The 27,555-nt window shown below is 42.4% G+C and overlaps 1 protein-coding gene across 14 annotated transcripts in view; it reads left to right on the top strand.

Moving 5' to 3' along the window:
• The window catches only part of GULP1 (GULP PTB domain containing engulfment adaptor 1), a 218,300-nt gene that overhangs the window by 80,735 nt on the left and 110,010 nt on the right, over positions 1 to 27,555 (top strand). The window contains exon 3 of one of the 14 annotated variants that reach the window (XM_041773953.1): positions 9,306 to 9,413. The exons of the other annotated variants lie outside the window; for them this stretch is intronic. The gene's annotated coding sequence lies outside the window, so the exon portion shown is untranslated. The remainder of the gene's footprint in view (positions 1 to 9,305; positions 9,414 to 27,555) is intronic. 14 annotated transcript variants of the gene reach the window in all.

Raw genomic sequence — 27,555 nt, forward strand, 5'->3', positions numbered from 1 at the left:
AGCCAAAGGCAGGCCCTTAACCGAGCCACCCAGGTGTCCCTAATTGAATCACATTTTTCAACAGACTAGTTGGTAATTATGTGGAGATGCAGCTGCTAGATTATCAACTGATGGGATTTTCCCACAGACATCAAGTCTGATGAAGGTTACCCAGGAAGCAATGTTTCTAGACGTTGGAAGAATTCAAGCAAGAAGCAGTAGAAACTTTATCTAGCCTGAGAGTAATGTCCATAAAAACCAAGGCAGTGCTTAAGTGCTGGGAGGTTAAGGGGAGGGTCTTTTATGTGAGGCAAGAAGGGCATGTTGATGGAATTAACAAAAATGGGGGAAATATGGGAAAAGTGAGATGTTTTTGTTGGTAAAATTATAGGTTTGGTTTCGGACACTGGGGATTTTTCTGTCCTCTCTCACTTTTTTGTTTTGTTTTGTTTTGTTTTTTTGTTTATAGCTTCCATTGCAATTCCTTATATACAATTGATGATTCATTTATTTATTACTTAAAGTGATTTGAGTTTCCTTAAAATGAAAGTAAATGTACAATAAGGGTAAAAAACAAGTTACACCAAATAAAACATGAAATATGATGTAAAGTTTAATAACCACTGTATATATAATTTAGCTCCAGCCTTTCCAGCGGTGGGAATGGATTTATGTTCTTGCCCTAAAAGGTTAGCTAAATTTATTATAGGGCCCTTAGTGGAACGGACAGGAAAAGTGTCCTTACTACATAGAGGTGTCTTAAATTTTGCATTGTTGAAAGGAAGGGAACACTGATGGTATCTAGTGCTAGGTCGGTCAGTTTGTGGAATTTAAGAATTCAGCTTCTCTAGGAAGTCTTTTCTGACTTCTGGGACCTGGATCAGATCCTTACTCTGCGTGCTGTATTCCTTCACCCAGTTTACATTCCTGCGTCATACCATGCATCGTGGTCTTGCCTTTCGTTCCCGGAGACTCTACGATTCTTGAGGATGGGCTCCTCACTTATCATTACAGATATAGACTTAGATCTAAATAAAACCCACCACAATGTTAGTTTTATGGAGGATACTCCATAAATATTTCTTAAATGATAAATTGAATCATTTCTGTGGTTTTTGTTAATTATTGTTGACCTAGCTAGCCTTGACATTTTGGTGAACTCCGTATTAGTTTTCTACTGCTGGATGATAAATCTCTTCAAGACCTAGCAGCTTATTTTTTTTTTTTTAATTTTTTTTTAAGACCTAGCAGCTTAAAACAATCCTTACGCATTAGCTCATAGTTCCCGGGCGCAGTGGTGCCTCAGGCCCCAGGTCTGTCATGATGCTGCTGTCATGCTGTCAGCTGGAGCTGGTCATTGCAGAGCTCAGCTGGGGCTGAAGAGTCCACTTCCAGACTCCGCCATGGGGGGGCCTCTGTATAGGGCTGCCTCGTGATGTGAAAACTAGACAAGCAATCCAAGAGAGAGCACAAGTGAGCATGACCGTGGAAACAACATTCCTTCACAACCGAATGTAGGAAGCGTCATTCCACGTGTAGTGAGTTGAGTGATGGCCCCCCAGAAACATACGTCAAGTCCTAACCTGTGGTACCTGTGAATGTGACATTTGGAAAGAGTCTTCGAAGATGCACTTAGACTAAGGATGTTGAGTGCAAACAAGGATTATTAGCTAGATGAGCCATAATAATCTACTGACGTGTGGCCTTAGGAGAGGAGAAAACCCCGTGAAGACAGAGGCAGGGCTGGCGTGATGCCGCCACAAGTCAGGTAGTACCACCGGGAGCCACCAGAGACTGGAAGAGGCAAGGCACAGACTCTCCCTGTGAACCCCTACGGGCAGGGGGTTCATCAACCCACCTTGATTCCAGTTCTGGCCTCCGAAACTATGGCACAATAAATTTCTGTTGTTTTACGTCACCCAGGTTGTGGTTATTCGCTGTAACAGCCACAGGAAACTACTAAAGTACTACTTCCGGAGTCTTCAGTACTTTAGAAGTGAGTCGTAGGTCCTGCCCACATTCAGGGCGGGGGATCGGGGAAGGGCATCAGTGTCAGGAGGCGGCTCAGAGGCCCCTGTCCCAACAGACTTCTAGATCCTTCCATTTGCTTGGTGTACCTGTGGAGATGGACCCACTTCAACAGTTCATGCCACATTCTTTGAAATCCTGTCTGATTAGAATCCTACCCCTCTGATCGTTTGTTATCCATTTCTTTTTGTTGTTGTTGTTGTTGTTGTTATCCATTTCAATAGTCAAATTGGAAAACTTAGAGTCAATCTGAATCCTTTTTGTATTAATATGCATTACCTGGAGTTGGTTAGCCAGTCTTTTTCATCCCATTCCTTAAATTTTTCTCATTTGTCTCCTTCTCTGCAATCTCTCTTCCACTGATTACTGGCTTCTATTATTTTTTCTAAACTAGCTGAATAGCTGCGAAGCTGTCAGACTGTTTCTGAGCTTTCCCCCTTCAAACATTTCCCTGCAAAGAGGCTTTTGAAAACCCAAATAGGATTATGCTGCTCCCTTTATGTAACATTCTCAGGAAATAGAAGATCCTTGTGATCTGAATCTTGACTTTATAAGATTCGAGCTTCATCTTTAATCATTCCTTAGTATAGATCAATAAAATTTCATAAAATTCTCCAAATATATTGCGTTCTTGTATTTTTGCTTGCCTTTGTCTCGTGTTCTCTTTCTCCCCTAATGAAATAGGTGTTTGTTTGTTTTTGCAACTAGCGGAATGTCTGATATCATGACTAGGCCAGAACAGGTTTTCATCTGTTGTCAACTAATGTTGTTGAAGACAGTTGAAGACAGAAGAGGCCTGACATCAATAAAATGGCTAAATTTACAGATTAGCCTAAGATGGGAACAAATGAAAGAGAAAGGGAAACGGTGGACTAATCATGCGGGAAGACTGGGAAACGTAGGGGTAGGTGAAGGCTCACGCCTGTTCCCTGTAAATGTGCGGAAGTAGAAAGTCAAGCCTGTGGGACAGAAAGGGAAAGGTTAGTGTTTGGGATCACAAATGAGGCTAAGACTCCACGGTGAGCATAACGTAGTTTCTAGGTTTTCGGAGTATAAAGAGCCGCCTCGTCATGGACATTGCGGTCTACCAGGCGGAGAGCGTGAGGAGCGACATGTAGCCACTCAAGAGAGAGGAGCAGAATGAAGATGACAGAAATGTAACGCAGTGTGAAGAAAGTAGCAGAAAGGAGCAAGAAGTATAATTTCTTTTGCCCTTTTCTGTTGTAATAAGAGGAGAGCACTTTGTCTGAAGAGTCTCTGGGGAGGTCCTTCAGTGGAGAGCTATTTCAGATCCTTTTCAGGAAATGCATTATGCTTTATCAGAACTTGAATACAAAAGAAAATAACCTTTAAGCCATTGAAGAAATGAAGAAAACCCTTTTGCTGCCACTGACCTTTGGCTGCACGTTTAAAATTTATGTTCAGCGTATCAATATATGTACGTGACACTCCTGCTCCAACAATTAATGATTTTCAAATTAATCTTTAATGACATTAGTTTTCACTTAATGATGAGGTTTAAGGGGAAAAATGCTCTGTACATTTATGTAATCATAATTGGAATGAATGACTTCCTTATAAATTAATGCTATTTGAATGAAATAGCGAAAGCTAGCAAAGCGATTCTTTATCAGAGATGTTGGTCTGTATGCTGCAAAGTGGTAAACTATGGGTCTTTTAATGCAAACTAATGATTCCTGTTTTAAGGGTGTCACGTATTATACCAAAGCCTGTCCTTATTTAGAGGTAACATTGTTTATAAAATGTTTTAATTTGCTTTTTAGAGCATGATTTGCTTTGAGAAAATCTAGTCCAGTGAAAAATAAGAAGCATTTTTTAGAAGGATAATTTTTATACGTAAAGATGAAAATAAGTGAGGGAGACTAGGATTCCCTCTAATACGTGCCGTGTGTGAAGAAATGGAAATGCCTGAGGGACCGAAGTTGGCAAGTCACGAAGCTCAGGTGGTACGGGCCACCAGGTAGGTGGCTTGACGGCCTCGCCCGGACTTTCTGATGGGATGTCGACCCATGCCCACAGCCAGTGCTATGTGGTGACCGCATCCCCGGAGGGGGAGGGGTGTCTCCTGGGGATTACTGTTCCTTACTGTTCCCAGATTGCAAGGAATGGAAACTGGTTCTGGATTCCTTGAGCCATAAAGGGCAGCCCGCTGAAGGGCTGGGAGTCCGTTGGCCGAGTCAGAGGGTACTGAGCCGGACAGACAGTTGTCAGCTCAGAGCGGATCCAGAACTGCCCGGGCCGTGGCCAGAGGGTCCCCGTGGAGCGCCCGCGGCCCGTCCTGCGTGGTGCTCTTCACCCGCCTGCACAAAGGGCCTGCGTGACTGGCTCAGAATTGTTTGCCCTCTGCCGGCACCCCGGGCCCTTGATGGGCAGTTCTCTGAAGACTGTACTTGCCGAGAGGATAAGTTCCCAAAAGGCACTTCCAAGTTTTGAGACCAGGATGGGGAACGAATATGGGGCAGTAAAAGCATAAAAAGAAGGGCTAAAGCCCTTCTTCAGAACCGTCGTTTGAAAGCCAGCAAACTCCAACAGCAACAGTATCTCAAATAATAAAGATTTTGCAGGGAAAATGAACGTAGATTAAATAATAGAGTTGCTCAGGTTTCAGTAGAAACCTACTATTATGAAAAAGTCATTCTCTTTTACGCATGTTTATTAATCGCCTGTCTTATGTCGATTGCTGTACTTAGCAGTGAACCTGAAACTTTGAAGGAGTTGGTCCAGAGAGAACCGAAATACAGCAATTCATATATTGTAACAATTGTAAGATAAGAGGCGGGTTTCCTAGGGCTCCCATAACAAAGAGCCACAAACTGGGCAGCTTAAACCAACAGAAACCCTAGAGCCCAGAAGTCGGAGATCAAGGTGCCTCCAAAGAGTCTGGAGGAAGATGCTTCTTTGTTCCTTCTAGAAGCTTCCTCGACTCGTTGCCGCATGACTACGTTCTGGCTCCATCTTCTCCGCATGGCTTTCCTCACGAGGTGTCCCTGTCTGTGTCCTCTTCTCTCTGCTTCTCACAAATGTTCCAGTCTTTGGATTCAGGGTCCATCGTAAATCCAGAATGATTTCATTTCTGATTACATCTGTAAAGATCCTATTTCCAAATAAGGTCAATGCTGAAGTTCTGAGTGAACATGAATTTTGTAGACCTGCTGCCTCACCTTCCATTGGAGGGTACAGGTCCCTGAGCCTGTACTTGGGGTGCGCTAGAGAGGGTCACTGAAAGGACACAATGCCTAACCTAAGGGTGACTGTTCAGTCTGGAGGAATGGGACGTACGGGGGACCCTGCAAGCATTTATGAAAAAGCATCGTTCGTTAGAACTCAAAGCAGTTCAGGACAGATGGAGTGAAAATTACCCAGGGCCGTACAGGAGGTGTGGACAGGAGCGATGATGGCGAGGGAGTTAATGGGACACACGAAGAGGGAGCACGTGAGGAATCTGACGTTCTCCTGCTGCAGTTGGCACCGTCCGAGGGTGTGAAGCAGGTGAGCCACCGCGTCACATGTCTGTTTTACGGACACCACTTTGGGGGTGCGGTGTAGAGACGCGGAATGTTCTAGCGATGCTGGGGGAAGGAGAGCTAGCTGGGCGACTGTGCGGTCATGTGGGTCTGAAATAATAGGCTTGGTGAAGGAGAAGCTGGTAGGGACAGGGACGAAGGAAAGTAAATGTACTCCTGGTGTCTCGAAACGTGGAATTGCTTTCGTGTGGATTGTAGACAAAGGATGGTAATAGGAACCAAATATGATGGCCCAGGGTGCTCGCGACTGAAGACTACGGGTGACGGCTGTACGTGCTGAGATTGGAAATGTGATGGAGAGAGAGACAGACGGAGAGGGACAGGAAGGCAGACGGAGACTTGGGAACAAATGATGGATTCAGTCTGTATATTTTCAGTTTTGATGCCGTAGCGCTTCTCAACAAGTACGTTCAAGAAGCAATTTTCTACACGGGAGAGGTGCTGCAGAGTAAGGAAATACAAGCACATAAATGGTACCTGACTTTGTTGAGTTATCTGAAAAAAAATATCATTCCTATGTCCAACAAAGGGATATTAGGCACAGTGAAATAGTGACATTTAGAAATATTTACGTGCCACTTGTTGCAACATGGATGGACCTGGAGGGTGTTAAGTGAAAAGACAGAGAAAGACAAATTACCTTATGCTTTCATTTGTAGGTGGAATCTAAGAAGGCGTTAAATGAACAAACAAAACAAAACGGGAACGGAGGGATAGACAGAGAGAGTTAACTGGTGGTTGCTGGAGGGGAGGGGATGTGGGTCCGGGGCAGAATAAGTGAGGGGATTAAGAAATCCAGGCTTCCAGTTATAAAGAAAGAAGCCACAAGGATATAAAGACGGGGCAGGGCATAGAGGCAATATATTGAAATGACTGTATGGTGACAGATGGTGGCTGCGCTCACCGCCGCGGTGAGCTTCCCATAACGTACGTCCAGTCGCTAGGTTGCACCCCGACAACTAATAGAATACTCAGTTACACTCCAGTTATAAAGGGATATCCAGCGGCGTAGGAAAAACCCGTTATAAAATGCGAACAGAACCAAAGTGAAAAGAACGAGACTGGGACACGCAGCTGTCTCTACAGCAAGATCTCAACACGGCCTGGCGACCTTTATTATTTTTCGTTCTTTTTTTTTTTAATTTTTTTATTGGAGTTCAGTTTGCCGACATATAGCATAACAGTGCTATCCTGCCAAGCGCCCCCCGTCAGTGCCCGTCACCCAGGCACCCCCACCCCCCGCCCTTTCCACTACCCCTTGTTCATTTCCCAGTTAGGTGTCTCCCATGCTTTGTCACCCTCTCTGAGATTTTCACTCATTTTCTCTCCTTTCCCTTTGTTCCCTTTCAGTAATTCTTATATTCCCCAAATGAACGAGACCATATAATGTTTGTCCTTCTCTGATTGACTTATTTCACTCGGCATCATACCCTCCAGGTCCATCCACGTCAAAGCAAATGGTGGGTATTAATATGAAATACTCCAGTGGGTTTCAATGCTAGCAGTGGCTCCTTCTGGGTGAATTTTAATTTTTTTTGTTTTTTTTTACTTTTAACTTATTTTTAAAGTGTAGTGCGTCTAATGAACATACACGGCTTTTATAATCGGGAAAAAATATGTTCTTTAGGTATATTTTAGCACCCGAAATAGAATTCTTGTAAGGCAGTATTTCTAAACATAAGTAGGTAATTTCAAGGATTGGGTATCTTTTGACTTTAGGAGGAAGAAGAGTTGTGAGTGAGTAAAGAATTCCAGCCCCGAGCCAGGTATTTCATAAAATACCTTGAAATATATATGGGGATGTGGATTGTTGTATATCCTCAGTTTGGTTGAGTAGCCATTGGATAAATCAGGGGAAAATTTACTACTTTTGAACAAAAAGTAGGAAAAAAAATGCACAAGGGAAGCATTTTTCACTTAATTTTGAAAACCGTATGAGCGAAGAGCAATTTTAACAAAACGTAGAAATAGATTCTTTTATGTAAGTTGTTGCCAGTAATCCCAGGTTACCTTATGTAAGATGATTAGACAACATTTCTGTGCAGATTTTACTAATTTCTGTAAGACTGGAGTGGTATTTAGATTTCTGGAATGCAAAGTTAGAGCTTTAATATTAAATCTACTTTATTATCCCCGAAGGTCGTGCTGCGAGAACAGAACGTTTTTGCGTGTTCTTTTTTTTCCCCACCCAGTTTCGGAATATTAAACAACTGCTCCATTAACACATCCCGAATGATAGGAAGATGCAATTAAAACTCTCAAAGCCATCGTCAGGCTATTTACTTTTTTTGGAGTTACCGAGAGATAACACAGGGTAATTAATGCCACATAATAATTTTAATAAAAGGCTGAATGCTGGCTGGTACGCGCAGAAAGGAAAATTATTTGACATTTGTGTGGGAAGTATTCTTTCCTTTCAAATTTCGACAATTGCTTAAATAGCACTGTTTGCCTTGACTCATCAATAAACTTGTTTGCTAATTCTAACCTGGGATGAAATATAAAAATTTCGCTGTTGAAGGACAGTTCAAAATTCAGTTATATTTTGACTTGTTAATGGCTGTAATTTAAGCAGGTCCTCTTTTAACTATTTTTAAAAATAGTTTTGAATATGCTTAGTAATAGATATACTAGAGATAAGTTTCTTGGTTAATTATTTTATAAGAAGATACAGATAACAATAATTATGATAGAAAAGGAATATGAGCTTATATTTCATTTATTTCAGTAGGATTTTGACTTGTTCAAAGCAAGTTTTGATTTTTTATATTATATAGTTAGATTCTCCCAAGAATATTTTATTTTATTTTATTATTTTATTTTATTTTATTTTATTATTTTATTTTATTTTATTTATTTTATTTTATTTTAATTTTTTATTTTTTAATTTTTTATTTTATTTTACTTATTTTATTTTATTTATTTTATTTTATTTTATTTATTTATTTTATTTTATTTTATTTTATTTTATTTATTTTATTTTATTTATTTTATTTTATTTATTTATTTTATTTTATTTTATTTATTTTATTTTATTTTATTTTATTTTATTTTATTTTATTTTATTTTATTTTATTATTTACGCACCCAAGAATATTTTATATGATTTGTCCTATGGAAAATTTGACCCGGTTAATACTGTAGACCGGGGATTCCAACGGGCAATATGTCTGCTTGGAATTCATAGGCCTTTTCTTTTTTTTTCCCCCATTCTTAAGTGGAGTCTTCTAAACTCCTGAGTCATCAAAAATCTGCCACAGGCTCCTTAGCAGCGTTGATCATTTTAGTAATAATGGCCAGTACTCGCCGTCTTACGGGGTGTGCGGGGTGTGCCCGGCTGTCTATACTACTGAGCACGTCTAATCCTCACGTGGAAATTTTTAGGTAAAGAACTCAGGGTACAGATGGGAAGCCTTAGGCCCAAAGAGGTAACGGGAATCCGCCAAGGTCACCAGGCAGAGATGGGGTTGGAGCCCACGTGGACTCTATTTTACCCACTCTACCGCAAGAAGAAGACATGGGTTAACGTAAGAGGGCGTATTTTAACCCAAAACTATCAAACCGCCTCGTCAGTGCTCCCCTGTCGCCTTGTGAGACAGCCCGGCCTTCAGCTCCACGCCGGCCTGGCCGATCTCATCGTCCCCCCACGCTTCTCTACCTCCCACCCTCCTCATCCTTCCTCCACTTCAAATCCCTTAACCCTGTTCTTCTACCTCATATTCAGTTTTATAGTTTTACTTGCATGTTTTCTAGCATGTGTCGTTATAAAGAGATTCCGAGGAGACCCCCTTTAGTAGAGAGCATGAAAACAGCGCCCGAGACACTTCTGTGCCCTGCGTCAGCACCAGCGCGGGCAGCACGGTGAGTTTCCAGAGTAATGAGACTATTTTTTTTTTTAAAGATTTTGTTTATTTATTCATGAGAGACACAAGAGAGCAGCAGAGCCCCAGGCAGAGGGAGAAGCAGGTTCCCTGCAGGGAGCCTGACACGGGACTCGATCCCGGGACCCCGGGACCCCGGGGTCACGCCCTGGGCCAAAGGGAGGCACTAAACCGCTGAGTCATCCAGGGATCCCCAGTAATGAGATTATTAAAAGAGCATTTGATACCCCGTTTTATCATGTACACTTATACTTGACATTAGATTATATTTTGGGGAGAAAATTATAGATTTTGTATTCCTTATGATAAGCCTCACACACGTAGTAATAGCCTACTTACAACAACCTCAAATTCCTGGATAGAACAAATAATGACTATAATTCAGCCCAGAACTGTGCTGGAAAATAGAGAACCCCCAGGAAGCCAAAAAGTATGAGAAATTTGGGGGAAAGGACTCAGAGTCAGATTCGGTCTATCGGATTTGAAACCGCAGCTCAAGCCTTGCACGGTGGAGGGCAGTTGGGGGGGGCGGTGACCCCAGGGGGCTCCCTCGTCACCAATGGCAGGTTCCAGGCCCACAGGAGCCGGGTGTTGGGATGAGCGAGCTGCCTGGCCAGGGTGGCACGGGGGTGGGGGCGCCCTGGGCACGCAGAGCCCGAGGACGTGGCATCGGGGCACGGACGGGCCCACGAGGTGACCCAAGGACAGCGAGGGGACCCTGGCTCCCACCGCCCCTCCGAGCGCCGGGGCTGAGGCCCAGCTGGTGTCAACTGCGTGGGTCGGGGGGCTCGTCTGGACCCACGGGCCAGTGACGTCAGCTGCGCGGGAGCCTGGCCCGGGCCTCGGTGACGCTGTAGCCACGTCACAGCGTAATGAGCAGTGCTTCGGCCTGAGAGTCCGCTATACAGTTGACACGCGAGAGACTCTTAACCATTGGGAATGGAGGTGGAGGACGAAGGTTATTATCACAGTTTTAAAACAAGTCACTTTTGAAAAGGCTCTTTTTTTAAAATTCTATTTGGTATAATCCTTTTAAAAGTCATAGTATTTAATTTTTATATGATAAGGTGGCCAAGTGTTTCAGTGCTAAAATTGTAGGGAAGATTGGAATTTCAAATGGTGTAATGACCCACGGTTTGTTTGTTTTTCTATTTAGATTTTATTTATTTATTCATGAGACACAGAGAGAGGGAGGCAGAGACACAGGCAGGGGGAGAAGCAGGCTCCCTGCGGGGAGCCTGATGGGGGACCCGATCCCAGGACCCCGGGGTCACGCCCTGGGCTGAAGGCAGACGCTCACCCACGGAGCCACCCGGGCGTCCCAGATTTTTTAACGATTTGGCAAAACCTAATTAAATAGGATTCCTTTTCATCTTTAACAGATAATTTATAACAGTTCCCCCTTTTACTGGCGATCAGCCCCATTCCACGTTTATTTTATTAATTTTTTAAAACATTTTATTTATTTATTCATGAGAGGCAGAGAGAGAGAGAGAGAGAGGCAGAGACACAGGCGGAGGGAGAAGCAGGCTCCATGCAGGGAGCCCGACATGGGACTCGGTCCCGGGACCGGGGTCACGACCTGGGCCGAGGCAGGTGCTAAACCGTGGGGCCGCCCGGGCTGCTCCCATCCCTCATTTAATCGGGAGCCCCCGACGTTCCCGGTCGCTGTGAGCTGTTGGGCGGGATCCCAGCACCGGTGGTGTTCGGGGGAGGCTTGAGCCCCCCACAGTGACGGATTTAACACGGGCTCTGAGCCTGCAGCTGGCCGGGTAAGGGATCTGTTCCTTGCTGGAAGGGTGGCGCTGGCTTCCCGGAGCCCGACCGTCCTCCGGCTCCACGTGGACGTCCCCCTGCCGCTGGCACCGTGACCTGCCCCGCGCTTGCCCGCCTCCTGCCCTTGCTTTCGGAGGACGCTGAACCCTGCCCCAGGTTCCAATGTCACCATGTGTCGCCCGAGCTGGAGCCCCAGGCTTCCGGCTCCTGCCTGCGTGTCCGCCGTGAGCCCACGATGGCGACAGGCCCGTCCACGTGCACACCCAGCGCGTCCGGCCCGTTGGGTCGCTGGCCCAGGTGGGCTCGCCGGGCCCGACGGGCTTCCTCAGGGCCTCACCTCCGTCCGTTGCATCTACTGCGCCTCCGTCCGTCTGGTCTGCGCTTGACCCCTGCTGGCCTGCGTTCAGGTCCCCCCTGCCACCTTCCACCCGGACACCGCGTCCCTTCCTCCCCGTAGACCCCGCTCTGTGTCTCAAGCTGCAGCTCGAACATCGCTCCCTTAGGCACGGCCCCTCCGCCCCGAGCTCCCCTGGAACACGCTGCGGGGCGCTCCCCTTCGAGCATTTCTCATTCTCTGTGCAGTCGCCTTTTCCCCGACGTCCATGTGCCCTGGGAGCGTGTGGGCAACACCAGGCCGCGCACCCTAATCCCGTCTTGTTCACGCGTGCGATGCGGTGTCATCAGCAGCAGGAGTTTGCAATAAATGTCTCCTTTGTAAAGATTTCCTTGCTTTAAAGGGGGTGGCGGGGCAGAGGGAGGGGGAGACGGAGAGAAGCGAACTCCCTGCTGAGCGTGGAGCCCTGCTCCGGCCGGACTTGGGCTCGCAGCCCCGAGATCACGGACGATCCCGAGATCGTGACCGGGGCTGAAATCAAGAGCTGGAGCCCCATGGCCCAGGAGGACACCTCGGAGCACGCGGGCTCAGGCCTTGATCCCAGGGTCGTGAGTTCAGGCCCCGTGTTGGGCTCCATCCTGGCACAGAGCCTACTTCACGGGAAGGAAAGAAACCTCGTTGCTACTTTCAAAGATGGGCTATTTTTTGAGAGACTCACGTCGATCCCTTTTAGGTATGCTTCGGACTTTGAAATGTCGACTTTGAAAGTGAGAGAAACGCGTAGTTTAAAAATCTATGCGGTCACCGTAGGCGCTAATTAGGACCAAGTGTCAAAATAACCCTGTGGGGGTAAGTGGTGTTACATAAATGGGTCATTTATATGATTTTCGTTTATTATGTAAGTGAAATTTATTTTAATGCATTAAATACAGTAAGTAAATACTGTGTTCATGTTTTCTGATTGAATTGATTGATCTTTTTTTTTAAAGATTTATTATTATTTATTTATTTATTTATTTATTTATTTATTTTATTTATTCATGATAGACATAGAGAGAGAGAGAGAGAGGCAGAGACACAGGCAGAGGGAGAAGCAGGCTCCATGCAGGGAGCCCGATGGGGGACTCGATCCCAGGACCTCGGGGTCACGCCCTGGGCTGAAGGCAGGCGCTAACCGCTGAGCCACCCAGGGATCCCCAGACTGGTCTTTATATGCTTCCACTTGGTGACCAGCTTTTTTTAGGTCTACTGAAATCTTTGTCATTTTCTTTGCCAAGAAGCTGCATGAATATACATTTTTAATTGAAATATTGGCTGCAGCCCTGTAAGCATTAGATGAATCATTTTTAGGACTCATGAGTATGACTCTAGCCGGGAGGCACTTATTCTAAATCATGACATTCCACCAGTCTTCATGGGAAAACTAATAATTTGTGCGTTTTTTAGAGCTCCGTTTAGCAAGAGCTGCATGAAGGATTCCAAAGAGAAGATGCTTGCCCTCTCGGAGCGTTCAAAAGAATGCTGAGGCTTGAAAGGCTAACTATGTCGGTAGCTTGGCAATTCCTCCGAGAACTCAACGCTATTAATCATTAAAAGGCTTTTTATGATATGTCAGGGGCTTCTAATTTTGTGCTATTCTAAAATCATATTTCTGACGGGAAGGTGATTTCAATTTCTGTGTTTTTGAGTCCATGTAGATTTTTTTAATCGCACAAATGACAGAAATAGTTCCGGTCTTTTCGGAAAAACAAACCACATATAATTAGAGTAATTCACGATTTCTTAAGTGGAGTTAATTTGCATGGTTGTCTTATAATTAGGAACAGGACCCGAACAGTGAATGGGTGGTGTTCAAGGGCCTCTTTCAGGTCCTTTGTAACAAACTATGATTTTTAGTTTTACGGAATAATATTGCGCCAAGAGCAAATGTATGAGCATGTGGGATAAGTCTTGGATTACAGTGTTTAAGGATGACTTTTAACAGTATTTAAGAACTTAGGGAAAGTTCACTCGTTTCATTTTGCAGCCCCAGAATTACTTTACAAATAACTGAAATTCCTTGTGATAGACTACGGTGGTCCTGGGAATTTTCTCCACGTGGTCCTTTGGGGACCTCTGATAAACGATGAATCTAAGGAAATTAATAAGCGTAGAGGGCACATTTGGGGGACTTTTTTTTTTTTTTCTCCAGATTATAGCGTGGAGGCTACAACAGTTTCTGTGTCTCTGGGCTCGCTAGAATGATGCTCAATAAAATCTGTTTCATCTCTGTAATAAGGCGACTCTATCCCTGAGGACTATAGGGCTGTATATACGTGTCTGTGAATTGTCGGCCAGATGCTGGAAAGCTTTACGGAAATTCCTCGACATTGACTGCTCTCAAGGGTCCCATGGTAATTTGTAGAGTGTGACCTTTACTCTGCTGTCCTAGCAAATATCAAAGAAACGTGAGTCTGGATGAAATGTTATAACACGTGTCCCCATCGGCTGTGAGTGTGGAGCAAACCAGAGGACGAGGTGTGTGCGTTTGCAGAAGGAAGGCACAGACGGGTGTGAGACGTGCCCTTGGGAAAGATGTAGACGCCTGGGGTGCACGAGAGCTCAAGTGATGCCCGTTTGCTGGAGGCCGGTCCGTGTCTTCTTTCACAAGAGCCCAACCCCTCCGGTTCAGAGGCATTTCCATGGTTTTGCAGAACGTTGACACTAAACAAGATGCCCCAGGGCCGTTACAGGAACATTGTTGATTCACAGAGTCCTTTTTTGTAAAAAAAAAAAATTTGTAGGAATCTTTTATCTATTCTGTGACTACTTAATAATGAATAATAATTGATAATGGAAATGGCAGGAAAGTAAATCATTTAGAGTAACGTGGGAAATAATACTTTAGAATTTGTATTGCAGGGGCGCCCGGGTAGCTCAGTAGGTTAGGGCACGGACTCTCGACTTCAGCTCAGGTTGTGCTATTGGCGTTGGGATGTGGAGCCTCCATCGGGCTTCTTGCTTAGCATGGAGGCTGCGTGGGACTCTCTCCCTCCCCCTCCGCCCTTCCTCCTCCTCCTCCTCACTGTCTCTCAAATGAATGAATGAATGCATGAATGAATGAGTGAATATTTGTATTACATGTATCTTTCCAGAATTTTCTGTTTTGTTTTGCAAGCATTGCTTTCCTCTTTAAGATTAAACTCATTGGGAAGCCCGGGTGGCTCAGCGGTTGAGCGCCGCCTTCAGCCCAGGGCCTGATCCTGGAGTCTTGGGACCGAGTCCCATGTCGGGCTCCCTGCATGGAGCCTGCTCCTCCCTCTGCCTCTGCCTATCTCTCTCTCTGTGTGTCTCTCATGAATAAATAAAATCTTTAAAAAAAAAAAAAAAAGAAAGATGAAATTCATTTGGGACGCCCAGGTGGCTCAATGGTTGAGCATCTGCCATCAGCCCAGGTCATAATCCCAGGGTCCCAGGATCGAGTCCTGCATCCGGTTCCCTGCATGGAACCTGCTTCTCCCTCTGCCTGTGTCTCTGCCTCTCTCTGTGTGTCTCATGAATAAATAAATAAAAATCTTAAAAAAAAAAAAAGAAAAAGATGAAACTCTTTCTGTGCATCTTTCCTCCTTTTATTCTTCCCTTCTTCTACCCCTTCCCCTTTCCCTCTCTTTCCCCTTTTTCTTCTATTTTTCTTTAGGTTGGCGGTAAGAGGCCCCTTTTGAGGTGATGGAAACGTTCTATAATTAGATTATGATAATGGTTGCACAATTTTGTAAATATTCTAAAAAACAAACATTGAATTGTGTATTCTAATATGAGTGAACTCTGTGGTATTTAAATCATAGACCCAAGAGGCTGTGTTTTTAAAAAAAAATGAAATGCCAACCGGAGGTTAGCTAAGGTGACTGGAATAAATGAAGCACAAGGACAAGAGCCTAAGCTTATCTCAGATTGATTACAACAAATCACAAGGCTCGACACTCTCAGGACCCAATTGGTGTGTCCTTTCAGTTCTTAACAATCTGGCGCTTTTTAGTCTTGTGATGGAGGAGATGGCCTGACAATCAGAAAATTGGCATCACTCGCCACTTTAATTCACCTACATCAATTTGTGGGCTTTGTGTCCTACATCCTGAAGGAGGGAGACTGACAGTGATGATTCAGAGACAGGGTTTGCCCTTTATGAAGACAAGCCACAGGATAGCAAGCGCTCGAATATACTGTATTCGATTGAAAAGTGAACAAAAAGCACACAGAACGCTTACTGCATTTAATCAGATATAGTTGGGTAAATATATTTGAACATTTGTTTTTAAAGTCTGGTAGGCTTTATTCTTTCTTAAGTAAATGCCAGATCACAATGGCGAAAATTGGGGTTTTGAAAAAAAAATTATAATTTCTGTTTCTGAGAAAGTTTTGAGTGCTTGTAAAATAGTCTTTGTCTACATCAGGAAACGTCAAGATCCTTAATGGTCAAACTCTGTTGTAGAACCAGGACGGTGAGAATCCACGCAGATTGCAGGTGGTGTTACCCAAATGCAAGGTTGTTTTGTGGGTTTTTTTTTTTTTAAGTTTTCATTTAAATTCCAGTTAGTTAACACACTAATTATTAGCTTGGTGCAATATTAGTTTCAGGTGTACAGTGTAGTGACCCAGCACCTCTGTACAACACCCAGTGCTCCGCACAGGCGCCCCCGTGAGTCCCATCACCTATTTCACCCCCCACCCACCCCGTCTGTAACCATCAGCTTATTCTCCATAGTTAAGAGTCTGTTCCTTGGTTTGCCCCTCCCTCTGCCTTTCATCTCCCCCCTCCAGCCCCTTGCAGTGTTGCTCTGTTTTTACTGTTTTGTCAAAGCGGGGTCAGTTTGTTTTTGCCACCTCATCTTTCTCATGACGACAGGAAATTCTTTTTCCCCGTATCTCTTATGGCAGGAAGCGTTGCTTTTTAATTGACTGTGAAATGTTTCACTGGGAACACTGGAAATTTTAAAGCATGGATTCGTAGAGTATGAAAAATGGTAATGTTGCATTTTTGTTCAAACTAGTGCTATTAGCTAGAATTACTCAGTAGTTTCTTTGTCCCTTATTTGTAAGCCAGACGTTTTCTGCACACTCTAGATTATTGGAATAGCTCAGGTAACCTTTATTAGCAGGATAGATGACACATTTTAACAGTTTTTTTTTCCACTGCTAACTATACAGTAGTTAGAAATAGCAAAAAATACGTCACTATTACCATGTCCAGTGAATTGGTTCATATTTGTTTAATTTTGGTATCATTTAAAAAAAATTATTTACGCTCCACTTAAAATCCCTATTCTCGTAAAAGATCAGTGAATCTAATCTCAATGAAAGTGTGGTTTAGGGGATCCCTGGGTGGCGCAGCGGTTTGGCGCCTGCCTTTGGCCCAGGGCGCGATCCTGGAGACCCGGGATCAAATCCCAGGTCGGGCTCCCGGTGCATGGAGCCTGCTTCTCCCTCTGCCTGTGTCTCTGCCTCTCTCTCTCTCTCTGTGACTATCATAAATAAATAAAAATTAAAAAAAAAAAGAAAGTGTGGTTTAGTGGAAGTTTGACTTTATGGAAACAACTGCTTAAAATAATAATTTTAATTTCTAATTTCACCTCCTTTTTGACAAAGAGTTGTTCCTTGAAAGAGGAGCTTATATTTCCCCAATAGGTAGATTTTGAATTAGTAATAAATTTAAATCAACCTTACTCCTGTAAAAATTATGAAATTTTAAGTATGTGGAGTCCAACCTAATGGAGTCTGTATTTTAACATGGAGTTTGTGTGTGTGTGTGCACGTGCGTGTACATGCGTGACTGTGATGTGTGTGTGTTGGAAGAAGGTTTTAGGAATTAATACAATGATAAAATGTCAACATGCCAAACTAGATTTCTTTTCTTTAGTACATTTTTTCACTAGAATTTCAGATTAAAAAGGTGAAGGGTAATCACCGCCAACCCTTTGTTGTTGGCACTTCCATCTACCCATTCTATCATTCATCATTCAATTAAGTGTTCTTTGAGTATCCAGTATGTTATATTTTGGGTTAAAATCATATATTAGGCACAGTTTTTGGCATTTGAGAATATTTTGGTTTAGTAGATGGAAGCATAAATGAATAATTTCAAATAGTGTGATGGAAAATATATAGAGCCTTTACCTAAGGCAATGACCATTTTTGTGAGAGTGGAGCACTCAAATCCATGCTTAATATGGGAGAAAGCTTTCAAGGCAGAGGGACAAACAGTTCCAAAGAACGGAGAACTCAACGTAAAAGAATGGAACATCAAATTTTAGAAATAAAATCCTAGGTACTTCTTGCTTTCATATGGAAAAACACCTTAAGTAGAGCTAAGTAACTCTAATTTATTTTTATTGAAAAGTGTTGATTTTTCTTTATAGCTTTTGTGTTTCTTGTATGTCAAAAAATTCAAAATTTTAGATAATTTGTTCACAATGTAGATAAACAGTGAATAACCTCAGGTTGCACTGTTATTTTCTTGAACTTTTCATTTCTTTTTAAGTTTACTTTTTTATCTGTTGTGTGCTATATCCTCTAAATATTATATTTCTTCCTCTCAGAATTCTTGAAATTCCTTTTATACTTAAGTACAGAATTTATTAGGTTTTATTTAATGTGCTAATTAGTGATGATTATCTTTTAAAACTTAATAAACTCAAGTATAGTGATTGGTTAATTTCTAAAGACAAATTCAATACTTGTACAAGTTCATATGTCAGTATATGTTTCATATGCATGTAAATAATACACATCCATACCACACCACACACACACACACACGTATAATTTACATGTATAAATTCATAAACTCATTTCATTCTTGGAACTAAAAGATAGCCCTACCCTTCAATCTCCTCCTATACTAAAATTGTCTTAGTCAAGGTGTTTTATTTATTAACTGGCAAGCATGAAATTTAGTAATAGAAATTTATTTGCAAATTGCTTCCCACTTTATATTATGATAGTGAAATATTTATTAATTTAATTGAAATGTGTGCACATCTACTAAAAAATTCACTGAAACTAAGCTGGTTCCTTAAAAAGATAGTCAAAATTGACAGACCTTTAGCTAGACTTACCAAGAGGAAAACAGAACTCAAAAAAATAAAATAAAATAAAACTTGAGAAATGTTATAATAGATGTGATAGAAACACAAGGATTATAAGAGGCTACTATGGACAACGTCATGCAACAAATTGGACAGCCTAGAGGAAATGGTTGGTTACATTCCTAGAAGCATATGACCAGCCAAGGCTGAATCATGAAGAAATAGGAAATCTTGAACAGATTGATTTCTCATAAGAACATTGGATCAGTAATCAAAAGCCTATCAACAAACAAAAGTCTAGGACCGGATGACCTCACTGGTGAGTTCTAACAAACATTCAAAGAAGAGCTAATACCGGTTCTTGTAAATTCTACCAAAAACAGAGAAGGAGGGAACTCTTCCAAACTAAATTTATGAGGCCAACATTACCCTGATACACAGACCAGAAAGGGATATCACAAGAAAAGAAATTTATAGGCCAATGTCCCTGATGAACATAGATGCAAAAAAATCTTCAACAAAATAGGAGTAAAACAAATTCGATAATAGATTAAAAGGATCGTGCGCCATGATCAAGTGGGACTTACCCCAGGAATGCAAAGATGGTTCAGCATTCATAAGTTCGCCCAAGTGACACACCCTGTTAACACAACGGAGGATGCACATCATATGATCATCTCAATAGATGCAGAAAAAGCATTTGACAAAATCCAACATCCACTTATGATTAACAACTCAACAAAGCAGGTGTACAGGGAACATACGTCAGTATAATGAAGGCCAAATATGACAAGTCTACAGCTAAGAACCCAGTGGTGAAAGCTGAAAGCTTTTCCTCTAAGATCAGGAACAAGACAAAGATGCCCCCCTGTTGCCACCACTATTTAATATAGTATTGGGATTCCCAGCCAGAGCAATTAGAGGGTGGAATAAGCATCCATATTGGAAAGGAAGAAGTAAAACTCACTATTTGCGGATGACACAATATTGTAGATAGAGAACCTTAAAGGCTTCATCAAAAAACTGTTGGAGATAAACTCAGTAAATTTGCAGGATATAAAATCATATGCAAAAATCTGTTGCATTTCTATATAGCAATAAGGAACCATCAGAGAAACTAAGGAAACAATCTCGTTTACAATTGCATCAAAAAGAATAAAATACTTAGGAATAAAAATTTAATGGAGGAGGTGAAAGACTTATATACTGAAAACTATAAGACATGAGTGAAAGAAATTGAAGACAGAAATAAATGGAGGAATAAATCCATGTTCACGAATGGGAAGAATTAATATCGTCAAAATGCCCGTACTACCCAAAGCAATATGGATTCAGTGCAATCCCTATCAAAATTCCAGTGGTGTTCTTCACAGAGGTAAAACAAACAATTCTAAAGTCTGTAACCGCAAAAGACCCTGAATAGCCCAAAGCAGTTTCGAGAAAGAAAAGCCGGAAGCATTATGCTCCCTGATTTCAAACTCTATTACCAACCTATAGTTATTAAAATAATATGATATTGGCCTAAAAAGAGACCTATAAATCAATGAAACAATAGAGAGCCCAGAAATAAACCCACATAAATAGGGTCAATTAATTTATGACAAAGAAGCCAAGATCATGCAATGGGGAAAAGACCGTTTTCCCATCAACAAATGGGATGGGAAAACGGGACAGACACATGCAAGAGAATGAAACTGAACTATGCACAAGAATTGACTCAAAATGGATTAACGACTTGAACATTAGACCTGAAACCATAAAACTCGTAGAAGAAAACATAGGCAAGTAAGCTCCTTGACATAGATTTTGGGGATGATGCTTGAATCGGACACGAATCTGAAGGGAGCACAAGCAAAAATAAGCAGGTGGGACTATAGCAAACTAAAAAGCTTCTACACAACAAAGGAAACCAACAACATGAAAAGCTAGACTACTGAATGGGAGAAAAATTTTCAAATGATATATCTGTTAACATCCTAAATATATAAAGAACTGGTACAACTGAGTACCAAAAACACAATCTGATGAAGAATTGGACAGCGGTTCTGAATAGACATTTTTCCAAAGAAGATGTAAAAATGGCCAACAGGTGCATGACCAGATGGTCTACATCCTTGATCCTTAGGGAAGTGCAAGTCAGACCCTCAGTGAAATAATCACCCCATTACCTGTTAAAATAGCTACCATCAAAAAGATAGGAAATAACCCATGTTGGCGAGGATGGGAGGAACAGGTCCTCTTGGTGATGGGAACGTAAGTGGGTGCAGCCACGGTGGAAAGCAGTGTGGAGGTGCCTCAAGAAATTAAAAATAGAGCTGCCCTACGATCTGGGTATTTATGCAAAGAAAATAAAAATACTAATCTGAAAATAAATGCACCATTTACAACGGTGAAGATACAGGAACGACCTAGGTGTCCATCGATGGATGGATGGATGGATGGATGGATGGATGGATGGATGGATGAAGAAGACGTGGTGTTTAGACCCACACAATGGATTATTATTCAGCCACAAAAAGGAATGGGATTTGCCGTAGGTGACAACATGAGTGGACCTTGAGAACATCGTGCTGCGTGAAACACGTCAGAGAGAAAAGTGCCCTATAACTGACCTCTCTTATGTATGTGGAATGTTAAATCTCTTAGAAAGCCAAGCTCATAGATGAAGAGATCAGACTGGTAGCTGCCGAAGGCAGGTGTGGGGTGCGGGGGAAATGGGGCAAGTGGATCAAAAGGAAAAGGAAATGCAAATAAATAAATAACATTCAAATTAAATAGATAATTTCAACGAACTATTATTGATCGATAATCCACTTCAGGTACGAATTTTGATTCGAAAAGAATCCGTGTAGCGCATTAAAAAGAAACGGTCTCCACCATTACGGAAGGCCCCTTTTTCTTTCTCTGGGACGCACAGCCTGGAACACGGTGTGGCTGTCCTACCTCGCGGCGCGTGCGAGCGCGACCCTGTGTGACGCGCTGTGTTTCTCAGCAGCTCCAGTTTCCAGACTCCCGGGCTTCTCAAGTATCTCTTTGACCTCCTTTCTGAGAAACGTCCCCCAGATGACGGGTTGTCCACAAATCAGCTGGATGCGCGGGTTCATCTTTAGACCTAAATCGTCTGCTTTTCAGCAGGCTGCGAGAAGCGCGGCTGTCCCTGGGCCCTTCCAGTTCCTTCGCGGCGCCGGGGTAAAGCAGGGTCCCATTCCAGCAGCGGACGCTGGCTTTTTGAGAAACTATGCTCAGGACGCACTCGACTTTTCTGCAGCGCTAGAGCCCAGGATGATACTATTTATCCCGTTTTAAAGGTGAGCAAATGTCTTATTCATTTGAAATAATTAAAACTATTTGTAGAAACAGCCCATTCCCAATTTGTGGTACTAGTGAAGTAAATTTTTTTTTTTAAGGGAACTAGATTGTATTCTAGACAATATATGATTTTCAATATATGATTTTAGGCCTCGTAGATAATAATATTGAGAATCAGAACCTGTTTTTATCTATTCCTAAGGTAGTATTTATACCTGCTACACAAATATACCATCTTCATCACTTTTTTAAAATTATTTTATTTTATTTTTAAAAGATTTTATTGATTTGAGAGAGAGAGCATGCACATGCACGAGCAAGGGAGGGGCGGGGGAGCGGGAGAAGCAGGCTCCCCACCGAGCAGGGGGTCCAACAAGGGGCCTGAGACTGCGGCTGACTGAGCCCCCAGGCGCCCTTCTTCAGCATTTTAAAATAAAACAGTAGATTCTTCCAAAGACTCCATGATTATGACCTGATTGCATTTTAAGAATATCATATCCTGGGGACGCCCGGGTGGCTCAGCAGTTGAGCGTCTGCGTTGGGCCCAGGGCATGACCCCGGGGTCCCGGATCGAGTCCCGCATCGGGCCCTTGGCATGGAGCCTGCTTCTTCCTCTGCCTGCCTCTCTCTCTCTGTCTCTCATGAATAAATAAATAAAGTCTTTAAAAAAGAAAAAAAGTTCCTCCCTGCTGTAGCTGGCCTATATCAATACTTCATTCTTTTTAATGGCTAATATTGCATCATGTATTTATACCATATTCTGCTGGATCGTTCACCCACTGACGGGCATTTGGTGGTTGTCTATAAGGCTACGCGAAGCATTTCGTGTCCCAGGTACTTGAGTACCTGCTTTCAATCCTTTTGGCCCAGCTGCAGGGTCCTGGGGTTATTGTATGTTTAACTTTTGAGGACACGTTTTCTCAGTGGTTGTACCATTTTACATTCTCACCAGCAGTGGACAAGGGTCACAGTTTCTTTACGCTCACCAACCCTTGTTATTTGTTTTTTTTTGTTGTTGTTTGTTTTTGTTTTGTTTTTGTTTTTTTTAATTATTGCTTTGGTGATTCAAGTGGGTGTGAGGAGTGGGTGTCTCACGCTGTCTTTGGTTTGCGTTTCCTGGTGATTGATGATGCTGAGAGTCTCTTTGGGTGCTTGTTGGCTATTTGTTGATCTTTGAAGAAATGTCTATTCAGGTCATTTGACTTTTTTTTTTTTTTTTTAAGAGAAGGAGGCAGAGAGAGAGGGAGAATCTGAAGCAGGCTCCACGCCCAGCCCGGGGACCGGTTGGGGGGGCTTGATCCCACAATCCTGAGATGACAACCTGATCCGCCATCCAGAGTGGGACCCTAACGGCCTGAGCCCCCTGGGTGCCCCATCGACTCTTATTTATTTGGGTGGTTTGTCTTTTAGTTGCTGAGCCCTTCTGTGGTGCCGTTGAAGGCCCACTGCCAGCTCCGTCATCGTCTCTCCAGTGAGTTGGTCTGCCCGAGCGTAGTGAGGGAGGGCCGACTAGAACGCTCCCGGGGTTCTTGGCGTACAACCAGCTGTTGGGGGCACGTTTGTATTTCACAACTATGGACTCCATTTAAAATCCTTCGTTTCGGGGGATCCCTGGGTGGCTCAGCGGTTTAGACCCTGCCTTTGGCCCAGGGCCTGATCCTGGAGTCTCAGGATCGAGTCCCACATCGGGCTCCCGGCATGGAGCCTGCTTCTCCCTCTGCCTGTGTCTCTGCCTCTCTCTCTCTCTCTCTCTCTCTGTCTATCATGAATAAATAAATAAATCTTTAAAAAATAATAAAATAAATAAAATCCTTTCTTTCCACTTATTTTCTTCGGTGGGCCTCTGCCGAAGAGCAGTCGTCGGGGATGCCTCGGGCCTAGATGTTTAAGTGTTGGGGTTGTGAGCTTGGACTTGTTAGCTCCAGCCCCATGTGGGGCTCACCCCTGGGCGCCGGGTCGCTTAGGATTGTCTGTCTCTCTCTCTGCCCCTCCCCACCCTCTCTCTCTCTCTCAAAAAAAAAAAAAAAAAAAGGTTGTTGTCTAGACTTTCATTTCAATTTCAATTTTTTGTTTTTCACGAGCACCTTGGAGTTTTCGCTTAGGTTCCCAAAGTGGTTATTTTTTTTTTCTTCTTTTCACTTTACATTTCGCTGGAATGTGACTAGAATATGTGTTCTTGTTGATCAGTTTGGAGACTTTGCCCAAGTATACAATGTTTTATTCATATAACATATTTTTAAATCTTTTTTTCCCATTTTTTAAATTTTCATATTCATTGTGTTCCATTGTGCTGGCTTTCTTCTTTGAGGACTCCTCTGTTGGATTATTGTTTTGCATTTTACATTTTGAGACTTCCTCTAGGACCCTTTGTGTCCTCGTTTATGTATTTGGGGAAGGGGAGGGGCGGAGGGAGGAGGAGAGAGACTCTTAAGCAGGCTCCATGCGTCTGGGCTTGACCTCATGACCCTGAGATCCTCACCTGAGCCGAAATCAAGGCTGATGCTTAAGGGACTGAGCCACCCAGGCGCCCCTTCTCTTTCCTTTTTCTTTTCTTTTTTTCTGTTTTTTTTTTTTTTTCTTCCCCCAAGAAGAGACCATCCCCTTTATTTATTTATTTTTTTACTTCAAAATGCTTCCTATTTTTCTTTTTCTTTTTTTTTTTTTTTTCATAGTATGACAATCGTGTTTGCATTTTTTCTGGCTTACTTTTCCTTTCTGAAATTACTTTTTCATTTATTTCTAAATTTCCTGAGTTCCGTCTCCTAATCTCTTGGGTTTTTCTAATTCTTGTTGATGTTTTCTTTTCATAGCTTCAGTTATTTTCTCGAGTTCTCTTGGCTCATTTTGAAAAATTAGGCTAGAGTTTTCATCTAATGTGTTGGCAAGGCTTTTTGGCATACTTCGCTTCTACGGGTGCTAATTCTTTCCTCATCTTCTTTTTATTTTCTTATTATAACTTTACATGAGACTCCAACACAACTCCTCTCCCATTTTGAATTTTTGTCTGAGGTTAGGCTTGCTGAAATTTTGAACGAAAGCAGTGACTTACAGTATCTCTTCTCGCTTCACAGCCTTGACACTTTTTATTCTGTGGTTTTCCTGAAGAGACAAAGAATAGCTTCATCCTTTCAGGTTTATCCTGGCTCTATCCTCTCCCCTAAATTTTTCCGGACTTCTTTATTTAGTCGCCGTTATTCCCGTCTATCTCAATTCGTTTCTAGTCTCGGAATTTATCTTTCACGGGAGACGTCAGTGTGTCGCTTTTAGGGATTCCATTTGCACCGTCATTGGGAATCTTCATTTCTAGTAATGGCAAGATGATAGAAAAATCCCTATGAATCAGTCCCCAGATGTATATTGGGACTTTACCATGTGCTCGGCATGTGTTAGGAACTGCAGGAGGAGGGAGAGGCACCAGGAGGTGTAAGAAGTGGCCTGCATCCTGGTTTGTTTACCGGACAGCGGATGCATCCAGGTAGCATTGAGAGCCCTACTGGGACAAGGGGCCACCGTGTTAGCACCCCACAACCAAAGCTTGGAGAGGAACGTAGTACCACTGACATGTACGTCGTACTTTAATGTTTGCAAACACTTGCCCCAGTGTTTGACCCTCCCAGATCCCTGTATTTAGGAGAAACCACAAGATTTCTCTGATTCAGTTTTCTACACGTAGGATAAATGGTAGGTCCGTTGTCAGGTCCTGTGTAAGCCTCTTACGTGCTCTTTCATCGCATCCTAATTGTAAAGTAAGTGGTCATTATGACCTTTAAAGTTTGGGACGCTGAGCCCGAGGAGGGTTGATATTTAGCTTAAATCACTCTGAATTCTGTTGCTGGGAATGAAACCAAGGTTTGCTTTCCTCCAAATGCAGGGAGTGCTCCTGCTGGTTTTCCGTGGCGCTGGGAACCCTCCAAGCTCTTGCTCAGACTTGGGCCCCCTACCTGGCATCTGGGAACCTCTGCAATGGGTGTTTGCATTCAGGCCCAATGGTCCACCCACATGAATCTACTAGAAAGGTAGCTAAAAGGGATAACCTGTTTGATGAGGCCCCGTTATCTCTATCAAGGTTAAGCCAAATGATGGAGAAGAGAGAAGCCTGAAGCTCTCTGGGACCTTGAGCCCAGTGCTGGCCACCACTGTCTTTCCATCAGCTGTGGTTTGGTTAAATAAGTCAATAAAGTTCCTCCTTTGCTTCTTTAAGCTAGAATTGATTTTTCTCTTTTTGGATTTTTGAAGAGCCCTGACCAATAGAGCTTTGTAAGTTTAAAATAACGCAACCGCCCTAATACGGCTTCTGTTTACTGAAGAAGCAAACATTTTGAATTAGACTTTACAGCCCTGGGTTGACAGTTTAAGATCGCTGGTTTTCAAAAAACATGAAAAATAGCCTTTTTAAAAACTAGGTGAAAATGTCAAATGTCAACTAATAAAAATGTTATTTTAATTTTAGAATGCCAGTAAAATTATTCTGTTAATAATTACAGAGGTTAAATTCTTTGGGGGCAAGGTAAAATAATGGACACATTTGGAATTAAAACAATGGTTGGTAGCATTTAAAATTTAGAAGTAAATGTCCAAATTAATTTTCTTACCGTTGATGTTTGTGAATAAAATATAGAGATTTAATACATAAATACCATTTTCTGTCCATAAAGTAATGTGGCTGCTTTTCATTGTTATTTTGGTCTTTGCTTCTAATTTTTAGTCACATTTGGTAAACGGAGGTAAGGCATTGGGTCCTTAGGTCATACAGAAAGTCATTAACATTAATTATTAGTCACATTCTGGACATTTTATAAAACGAAGAGTGAAGGATCAATGTTAAACACAGTGGCTACCATTTTGCCATAAGACAAAAAAAAAGGTTTGTGATGGTTATGACTCTAGAACCTAAGGTGTAAAGCAAATATAGAATTAAAAGAGAGTATTTCTCACTGAGAATGGTATTTTATCCATTTATAGCCTTAAAAATTTAGATTACTAACCTGGATACGGTTCTTTGAAAGTTCTTTTTAAAGAACTTTTGTTTTTTAAAAAAAAAAAAGATTGATTAATTGAATGTTTTTTTCCCCACTTATACGTTCCATGAAATATTTCAGAAGATGTGTAGAATGTATAAATAAAATTCAAACTTGAATGAAAAATAGTAATATTAGCTGAAACTAAGAACAGCGAGAGTTTTTAGTCCTAATTGTAGCTGAGAATGAAATTCAAAGTATACTAGGAAGTCATATTCTAATCATAGTTACTTATTCTCAGAAAGGAAAAGTCAAATAAATGTTTTCTTCTTTTCTGAAAGATACTTCTAGAAAGACATTTAAAAATCAGTTGTGGCGTTTCATTGTCTCTCCTCGCGTCCCCAGGCAGCCCGATGCCTTCCCCGATTCTCTGTTCTGTGTAGGCCCGGACCGCCGGTGGCCCAGGCTAGTGCAGTCCACCCTGGATCGCCATATGCCTTGTAAACTCTGTTTATTCAAATGATCCTGTTCTCTGCCGCCAGATTAATATCGATAAAACAAACAAACAAAAATAATATCGATAAAACTCACTTCCTTGATCGACACCCAATACTAGTATTTGTCAAAGTACTTTTTCCATCCTAAATTTAATTGGGAGAGCTGGCTGCCCCATAGGGCTAACCA

The sequence above is a fragment of the Vulpes lagopus genome, chromosome 11, assembly GCF_018345385.1.
Source record: "Vulpes lagopus strain Blue_001 chromosome 11, ASM1834538v1, whole genome shotgun sequence".
NCBI lineage: Eukaryota > Metazoa > Chordata > Mammalia > Carnivora > Canidae > Vulpes > Vulpes lagopus.